Source organism: Engraulis encrasicolus, chromosome 3 (assembly GCF_034702125.1).
Source record: "Engraulis encrasicolus isolate BLACKSEA-1 chromosome 3, IST_EnEncr_1.0, whole genome shotgun sequence".
In the NCBI taxonomy this organism is placed as follows: Eukaryota; Metazoa; Chordata; class Actinopteri; order Clupeiformes; family Engraulidae; genus Engraulis; species Engraulis encrasicolus.
This window is the reverse complement of record NC_085859.1, coordinates 27,350,688-27,360,687: the sequence shown is the minus strand read 5'-3', so window position 1 is coordinate 27,360,687 and position 10,000 is coordinate 27,350,688.

The window sequence follows — 10,000 nt, the reverse complement described above, 5'->3', positions numbered from 1 at the left end:
AGCAGCAGCAATTGCCATGGCATGGCGAGCGCATCACCAGGAATCTATGAAATATGAAGCAGCAAAAGAATAATGGAAATGAACTTGTGTTGAATTGTGCTGTGTTGGCATACTGCATCTTGGCTTCTGTAAACCCATTCTTAGAAAGAAGATGGTTAATGCTGAATAATCTTAATGAGGGAGAATTTTCCCCAATAGGTTTTTCCAAATTATTACAATATTTCTGATGAATTCCAAAGTGTCTACTAGTCTATCTCTATATCTTTCCCTGACTAAAGTGTCAAACCTGAACAAGAACAAAGTCTCTCAAAGGTTCTTTAACCCTTTGTAGTGTGCGGGCAGCATTCCAGAGATCCATATGAAATTGAATTTCCCCCAATCAGTGTCTGTGCAGATTTACTTAATGTCTGTCGCGATACCCACAATGAACCAGAATAGAAGTCTATGATCCTGGCATCAAATTCACACTGTATTTTCCCCTTCAAATAACCTAATAAGGCAGCAGGAAACGCCTTGGCATGATGAAGGCAACATCAGGCAACTCCAAGAATCTATAAAATGTCACACGGCAAAGGAATAATTGAAACGAGCTTGTGTAAAATTGTGACATATCTTGGCTTCTCTAGATGGAAAAGCACTCTTAAAATGGGGATTGGTTAGAAAATACCATTTAGTTGGCTGATATGCTGTATCTCAAGGTTTAATGCCCTCAATTAGGGAGTTTTTCCTCAATAGTTATTTCCTCTCTATTACAATATCCGTGAGGATTTCCACTGTGTCTACTCTCTAGTGTCAAACCTGAACAAGAACAAAGTTTCTGAAGAGTTATGACTCTTTAACCCTTTGTAGTGTGTGGCCAGCATTCCAGAGATCCATATGAAATTGAATTTCCCCCAATCAGTGTCTGAGTAGATTTCCCCAGTGTCTGTCGCGATACCCACAATGAATCCAAACAGGAGTCAATGATCCTGGCATCAAATTAACACTGTATTTTCCCCTTCAAATAACCTAATAAGGCAGTGGCGAATGCCTTCACATTATGAAGACAAGCACTCATAGACAGGGGATGGGTAAAATAATACCATTCAGTTGGCTGATGTGCTGTATCTCAAGGCTCAATGCCCTCAGGAAGGGAGTTTTTGACCCAAACGGTCTTCTCCTTGTTGCTAGTCAAAGCCGTGCTCAGTCCTTTACAAAAATGAAAAAAAAGGCTTTTCTCTCAATAGTTATTTCCACTCTATTACAATATCCGTGAGGATTTCCACAGTGTCTACAGTCTACTCTCTAGTGTCAAACCTGAACAAGAACAAAGTCTCAGACCAGCAGGAGTTATGGCTCTTTAACCCTTTGTAGTACGTGGGCAGCATTCCAGAGATCCATATGAAATTGAATTTCCCCCAATCAGTGTCTGAGTAGATTTCCCCAGTGTCTGTTGCGATACCCACAATGAATCCAAACAGGAGTCAATGATCCTGGCATCAAATTCACACTGTATTTTCCCCTTCAAATAACCTAATAAGGCAGTGGCGAATGCCTTGACATGATGAGGACAACATCACCAGGAATCTATAAAATGTGACACAACAAAAGAATGATTGAAATGAGCTTGTGTAAAATTGTGACATATCTTGGCTTCTCTGGATGGAAAAGCACTCATAGACAGGGGATGGGTAAATGAATACCATTCAGTTGGCTGATGTGCTGTATCTCAAGGCTCAATGCCCTCAGGAAGGGAGTTTTTGACCCAATCGGTCTTCTCCCTGTTGCTAGTCAAAGACGCGCTCAGTCCTTTACAAAAATGAAAAAAAAAGGCTTTTCCCTCAATAGTTATTTCCACTCTATTACAATATCCGTGAGGATTTCCACAGTGTCTACTCTCTAGTGTCAAACCTGAACAAGAACAAAGTCTCAGAGCAGCAAGAGTTATGGTTCTTTAACCCTTTGTAGTGTGTGGTCAGCATTCCAGAGATCCATATGAAATTGAATTTCTCCCAATCAGTGTCTGAGTAGATTTCCCCAGTGTCTGTCGCGATACCCATGAACCAGAATAGAAGTCTATGATCATGGCATCAAATTCACATTGTATTTTCCCCTTCAAATAAACTAATAAGGCAGCAGGAAACGCCTTGACATGATGAAGGCAACATCAGGCAACTCCAAGAATCTATAAAATGTCACACGGCAAAAGAATAATTGAAATTAGCTTGTGTAAAATTGTGACATATCTTGGCTTCTGTATGGAAAAGCACTCTTAGAGAGGGGATGGATAAAAGGATGCCATTTAGTTGGCTCAGTGCCCTCAGTAAGGGAGTTTTTGGTCCAATAGGTCTTTTCACTGTTGCTAGTCAGAGGCGTGCTCAGTCCATTTAGAAATATGGGGGAAAAAGGCTTTTCCCTCTCTATTACAATATCCGTGAGGATTTCCTCAGTGTCTACAGTCTACTCTCTAGTGTCAAATCTGAACAAGAACAAAGTCTTAGACCAGCAAGAGTTATGGCTCTTTAACCCTTTGTAGTACGTGGGCAGCATTCCAGAGATCCATATGAAATTGAATTTCACCCAATCAGTGTCTGAGTAGATTTCCCCAGTGTCTGTTGCGATACCCATGAACCAGAACAGGAGTCTATGATGTTCATGTCAAGAGCTACGGTCGTTCGGTACGGTCGTCTCCTTGCAGAATTTCATCAGATTCATTTCCCCCCTTCCTTCCTTCAAATAACCTAATTAGGCAATTGAGTGGAAATACCACAGCTGCCAGTGGCCTGACGTGACGAGTGCAACATCATCAGGAATCCATGAAATGTCGAGGCGAGGCGAGGCAGAGACGAGACGAGAGCAGCTCAGCGTTTCAATGCCACTGCTTCTGGTGACAGCCATGAGGTGTCAGCGACTCGGTGTGTGGGTGTGTGTGTGTGTGCGTGTACGAAAATGTGCATGTATATGTGCGTATAGCACCAAGTATGTGCACCTGTGTGTGCACGTGTGTATGTCTGTGTGTGTCAGTGTGTATGAATGTGTGTGTGTGTGTATGTGTGTGTGTGTGTGTGTGCACGTGTGTATGTCTGTGTGTGTCAGTGTGTGTGCTTGTGTGTGTGTGTGTATGTGTGCTCGTGTGTGCATATGTGTACACGTGTGTATGAATGTGTGTGTGTGTGTCTTTGATGGCAGCCCAAGGATGTCAGCGCCATTCATTGGCGATATTCGGCGATGTTGGTGACGGTGGCGTAGTCATTGTCATCGTCCTCTGGCCCTAGAGGGATGAATGTCCCGGGCCGTCACAACACCCAGGGCCACTGTGCTGACAGCTTTAGCTGGGCCCATGACAAAGTCATCTGCAAGGCCCCCCCCCCTGACCCAATACATACAATGTAATTAAGACAACGCAATTCTGGGCCCCCTTTGTTCCTGGGCCCTTTGCCCCCAACTCCCCGTCGTCTTCCTTGACACCGCCACCATGTCAGCACAGGGTCAGGACAACCATTTAAACAGGTTAAGAATGATCCACGGGAGCTAATTAGGGGACTCCGGTTCAGCTACATTGCCTGTGACCTTCCAATTAGAGTAGGGAACAAGATGGAGGTGAGGCGAGGGGGATTTGGATGATGGAGGGCTGTGTGTGTGTGTGTGTGTGTGTGTGTGTGTGTGTGTGTGTGTGTGTGTGTGTGTGTGTGTGTGTGTGTGTGTGTGTGTGTGTGTGTGTGTGTGTGTGTACGTGTGTGCGTGTGTGTGTGTGTGTGTGTGTGTGTCTGTGTGTGTCTGTGTGTGTGTGCGTCTGCGTGTGTGTTGTGCGGAGATCTATGAGGGCAGTTGGCTGGATCAAGCAAATTGGTTGGCTGGTGCAGTGGGAACGGGTTTCATTCACTTCATATGAGGGATGTGCGTACAGTATCTGGGCACATGGGAGACCTTGTTTCCGAATATATCAGTGACTCCCCACCACCACCATCGATACCACCTCCACCACCACCGCCCCCCATCACCACCAATACCCCCACCACCCATCAGCACCATCGATACCACCTCCACCACCACCACCACCGCCCCCCATCACCACCAATACCCCCACCAATACCCCCACCACCATCGATACCACCTCCACCACCACCGCTCCCCATCACCTCACCACCAATACCCCCACCAATACCCCCACCACCATCGATACCACCTCCACCACCACCGCTCCCCCATCAACGCCAATGCCCCCACCACCATCGATACCACCTCCACCACCGCTCTTCAAGAATCCAAATTCCCACCACCCTCCCATCTTATTTTCAAATGTACCAGTAGATTACACCTCCCACCAATTCCAATATACAGTACCCTCAGTATCAATCTGAGACCCAGAACAGATAGCCAATCTCACGAGGGAGATGAGACAAGCTGCTGCTACTGGGAGGTCATATTTGAAAAAGAGAAAAGATCATGTAAAAATATGAGCGGACAGGGGAGGCACTGGTGTGTGTGTGTGTGTGTGTGTGTGTGTGTGTGTGTGTGTGTGTGTGTGTGTGTGTGTGTGTGTGTGTGTGTGTGTGTGTGTGTGTGTGTGTGTGTGTGTGTGTGTGTGTGTGTGTGTGTGTGTGTGTGTGTGTGTGTGTGTGTGTGTGTGGGGGGGGGGGTTGATAGGAAGATTCCAGAACTCCAAGAGGGCCCATGAATCACAGTGTATGTGTGTGTGCATGCGTGCGTTGTATGTGTGCACTGGTGTGTTGTGTGCGTTGTGTGTGTGCATGCGTATGTTGTGTGTGTGTTTTTTTTTCAGTCAAATGTCAAACATTTTTATTTATTTCCTTGTGAAGCCTACATGTGTTTTTTTTTTTAGACTCCATGTTTATGTGTCATGTGTCTTGTGGTTCTGATGTAAGGACAGCCATCTTCTCTTTTATACTGCAAACCCAGTTTACCTTCGGGTACCAATAAAGTTGAACTGAACTGAACTGAACTGTGTGTGCGTTGTGTGTGCGCATGCATGCCTGTGTGCGTGTGTGCTGTCTGATGGAGGGTTGAAGGCTCGGCTGATGGCACCTCCACACACACACATACGGTGCTCATAATGGCGACCTCACCTCAGTCATTCTTCATCTGTGACATCATAATGGAGGCCCTCCATGATCACCATAGATACGATGCGCTCTACTGTTCCGCACTATCACACAGACGGCTAGGGAAGCGTACAATACACCGCATGGGGCTCGGCCATAATAGCCCTGTCATATTCTCCACGGCCTTCCTGCTGTACGCATTAGAGATGAGACATACTTGGACACAGAGCAAAATGACATTTAAATGTTTGCCATGAGATGCGCCCTTTACATTTTCAAGGGTTCCTAAAATGAATATGGCAGTCTTAATGTTGCAGCCATCTCCCTGGTATGTGTTCGAGATGAAACACACAGAGCTATGACATTTAAATGTCTGCCCTGAAATGTGTGTTTCACAATGCTCCTAGCGTCCTATAGCTCGAATGCTCCTCTTCCTTGATCCACTATTTCGCCAGACAGAATGGATTGCTGCTACAGGGTCATTGCAAATCACTTGATGGTTATTTGAGAAGCATGGAGGTTATGGCTCGGGCGTATATCAGGAAAGATTTATCTGATCTCCGCGTCGGCCGTAAATTACAGCGAGGAGGGAATGCCTGCCAGCTGGAGACCTGCTGCATGGATGACACACTCACAGTGTTAATTCAACACTTAGGAGGCAGGAACTACACTACACGAAGAGCTTCTTGTATAAGGGTTGAATCCCACTGTGTCCATTTTCAATGAATATAAGTCAAGAGCTTCTTTGCAAAAATGACGTAGGCCTATATCCATTTTGGAACGCTTCGGAAAATTGACATTTTTGTTTTGGGCATTGCATTGCATTGCATTGCACTACAAAATGCATTTTATATAGCTTCAAAAATGTGTTATCAAAATATGGGATTGATTGAATGGTAAGAACTCACACATAGATGTTAGGACGTCTGAAATAGTAATTTCCAATAATAAAATGCAAAAGTAAAAAAAATGGTATTTACGTCCTTTTGCCACAAAATCCCACTGTCAGCGTTAAAATGAACACTGTAAATGAATTGTTTGCATGTCAGAGTTGTATTAACACTGCAAAATGTACTTTGTGCACCGATGACACATTTGAAGTGTTAATTCAACACCTAGATATTATATAGGCATGTAGAGGTATTTCACTCTCTAAGCGTTTTATTAACACTGACAAATTTACTGTGTGCATGGATATCACATTTGCATTGCACCAGTCTGGGTCAGTGTTAATTTGGTCAACCACGACGATGACGAAAATATTTCGTCAACGCCCCTTTTTCCCTTGACGATGACGAGACCATGACGCACTAAAAATGGCCTCAAGCAAATCAAAATATGACGAAAATAAAAAAATATTTTTGTCAAGGAGACTAAGACGAGACGAAATTTACAAGCCATGGACGAATGGACATTAAAAATATATAATTATTTATAATTAATTTGTAATTTGTAATTGTAATATAGGCCTAAGTGTCTTGAACTTCATAGGTGATTGCGCGCTCACGCTGTGTTGCCTCGCTTGTATCTGCTGGCAGCCAATGCATGGCGCGGCTCAGTCAGTAGTTCTGTAGCCTAGTAGTTCAGTGAGTCCATTTAAGTTGAGTTTAGGTCCTAAAACATTCCCAGAGAAAGAGAAAAAATAGCCGACGTTGAGGGAAGTGTTCATTTTGAAACATGTTCAACAACCCTCTTATCCATGACGAAGACATGTGTTTCTGCAGTAGATAATGACAGTCGCGGCAATCCTCTGATACTGTCATTCTAAACCTCCTCGAGCTTCCACTATTCTCCTTTTCACTTAGGCTGTCTTAGCCCGGCGTTCGTTGTCTGTTCTTTTTTTGTAATGTTTGCTATATTTGTTGTTTAACCATATGAGTAGGCAGCAAGCAAATCATGAAGGTCGGATTTGTGAATGTATTTAAATCAGTCACCGCGGGAGCGCGCGCCAGCAGGGGGAAAGTTGGCCTGTCTAAAGTAACAGAGGCACGGCTACTGTAGCCTAGTTTTGAAAAGAATCAATGGATGGGCGATCGCTAAGGAGTTTTAAACTGTTGAGATTTGAAACTTGTTCTCGTCGAGAGCAACGCTAAAAGACCCAAGGAAGTCGACAGCATTTCCGTGCGTCTTCAGCGTCTTCCTAAGTTCCAAAAACTCTTTCCAGGTCATGCTTATGATTTGCTCTATGATGTTGAAATTACTGATTTGGGTTTTGGTGGAAAATGACCAAGTAACAAGGTGAATATTTGCTGCAATAGGCAATATTAGTAATACTTTGTGGAATAACAATAGCCATTGTAGGTTATTTATTTTACACAATATTGACTAAAATGACTAAAATGACTAAAATTTGAAATGTTGACTAAAATGACTAAAATGACTAAAATTTGACTATGACTAAAATTGATTTTCATCATTTTGACTAAGACTAAGACTAAATTGGGAAGGCAATGACTAAAATATGACTAAGACTAAAATTGATTTTCGTCATTGTGACTAAGACTAAGACTAAATAAAAAAAAGCTGACGAAATTAACACTGGTCTGGGTATTGAAGACTGATCGCGGGTACTAACTGACCTCCCGGGAGAAATTGTGTGTGTGTGTGTGTGTGTGTGTGTGTGTGTGTGTGTGTGTGTGTGTGTGTGTGTGTGTGTGTGTGTGTGTGTGTGTGTTCGTTTGCATGCATGCGTGCGTGTGTGTGTGGCTTAGAAAAAAGGGGGATTGAGTCTGTACAGACCATAGTGTGTATAATTGCGTAGGGGGGTGGGAGGACAGAACGTGCATTTGAAGAAAAAAAAACGGAACATTAACCTTTCAATGTCAATTGTACTTTTTATTCCCCTGAAATCGACAAATAGTGTATATGTGTCGAAATGGGAGGGGTGTGGGGGGTGTTGGGGGAGGGGGGCTGAACACTGAGCTGATCGAAGAAAAAAAAAACTGGAAAAAAAACACAACCACCCATCTGATTGAGCCAAATGCCAAACTGAAAGGTGCGCAAACAAAAGAGGGCCATCCCTCTGAGGGCCCTTTGACCAGACGAGTGCATAAATTGCCCGGAGGTTATCTGACCTCTCCAAGTCCCCGTGGCCTCTCTCTCTTTGCTCCTTTTCTCCTTATCTGTCAGGGCACACACACACACACACACACACACACACACACACACACACACACACACACACACACACACACACACACACACACACACACACACACACAGGCGCGCGCACACACAGGCACACACAGGGGCACACACAGGGGCACACACACACACACACACACACACACACACACACACACACACACACACACACACACACACAGACACACACATGCGTGCACACCGACACGCACAGGCAAACACACACACATACACACACACACACACACACACACACACACCTACCTCCCCCCCCCCACCATCCATCCTCCAGTGAGATCCCATCCACCACCCACCACCTCCCCGTTTTCATCCTGTGGATCACAGATCAATACAACTCAGCTGCAATAAAAATGCTTTTCCTACTGATGAGAGGATCAGTGTCTGTGTGTTTGTGTGTGTGCGTGTGTGCGTGCCTCGGTGTGTGTGTGTGTCTGCTGTGTGTCTGCTGTGTGTCAGTGTGTTAATGAGCAGGCCTCAGGTATATGACCATGTGCTCATGGTGCCTTTGTTGTTGGCAAAAGCCCACAAGCATGTGTGTGTGTGCGTGTGTGTATGTGTGTGTGTGTGTATGTCTATGTGTGTATGGCTATATCTGTGTGTATGTGTGATATGTGTGTGCGAGTCTGTATGTGTGCATCTGTGTCTGTGTGTGTTTCTGTATCTTTCTGACTGTGTGTGTCTGACTCACCTACTTACAAAACAACCCCCCCCCACACACACACACATGTGCTGTACTGTATTGCAGGACACATGGCTGTCAGAGCCCTACGAGCTCAATTAAAATCTCCTGCAGGAGTTATTCGCAATGCGCGACCTTGGCCGCGTCCTTCATAGCACCACCCCCCCCCACCCCCCCTCATTAACACCCTCTCCCATGCAAAGAGTGTCTTGCCCAATACATCGCTGTTTTCCCGTCCGTCGCTGCCTGGAAGGCTATTGTGTGGCTTTTGTGTGAACAAAGGGCCCGAATCTAAAACCGCAAAAAGGTGAGTAAATACCAAGAGCTGATTAGCATGGAGCGAATCTGTTGACCCTAACCTCGGAGCTCGGAGTGAAAAAAAATCTGTGGCCAGGGCCGGCGCTAGTTTTTTGGCAGACAAGGTGGTTAATTGGGGCACCACATGTGTTGGGGTTGCCCTCCATAACACCCAACAGTCCCACAGAATGAAGCGAAATAAAACATTAAAGGTGGGCTGTGTAGGATGGTGGCCACAGTAGGTATTGCAACTATGAAACTGTACATATGCATATGTATAAAAATGGCTATTTCTGGACATTCAAAATGCCGGACATGTACGAAAACTGTCATTTTCCCTATCATAATGAATACTTGTGGTGGTGGTAAGTACTCATGAAAAAGGTAACATTTGTGAATGGGCAGCATGAATTCAGGCAATAAACAAATAAAACATTACACAGTGCACCTTTATACTTTACATTGTCAATGGTTACTCATGGGCCCTCAGAATGTATGTAGCTAGTAGGTTCTTGGTCATATGTATGACACTATGTTTACAGATCTTCTAAATGCACAAAAAGGACAGGGGATGCTTGCCCTAGGGCACCAAACTGACTAGAACCGGCCCTGTATGTGGCTATGCACTGCGTTGTGGAAATAAGAGATTATCACTGGCCTATGTATGTGGAGGATGATTGTTTGAGTTGGAACATTGTGCTCTGATGCCGGTGGCGGGTGTGATTTTAATGCGCTGTGGCAACAAAAGAACACACAGTCTCCGGTCTGAATGAAAAGAGACATTCACCTTTGTCACAAAAAATGACATTGTGATTAT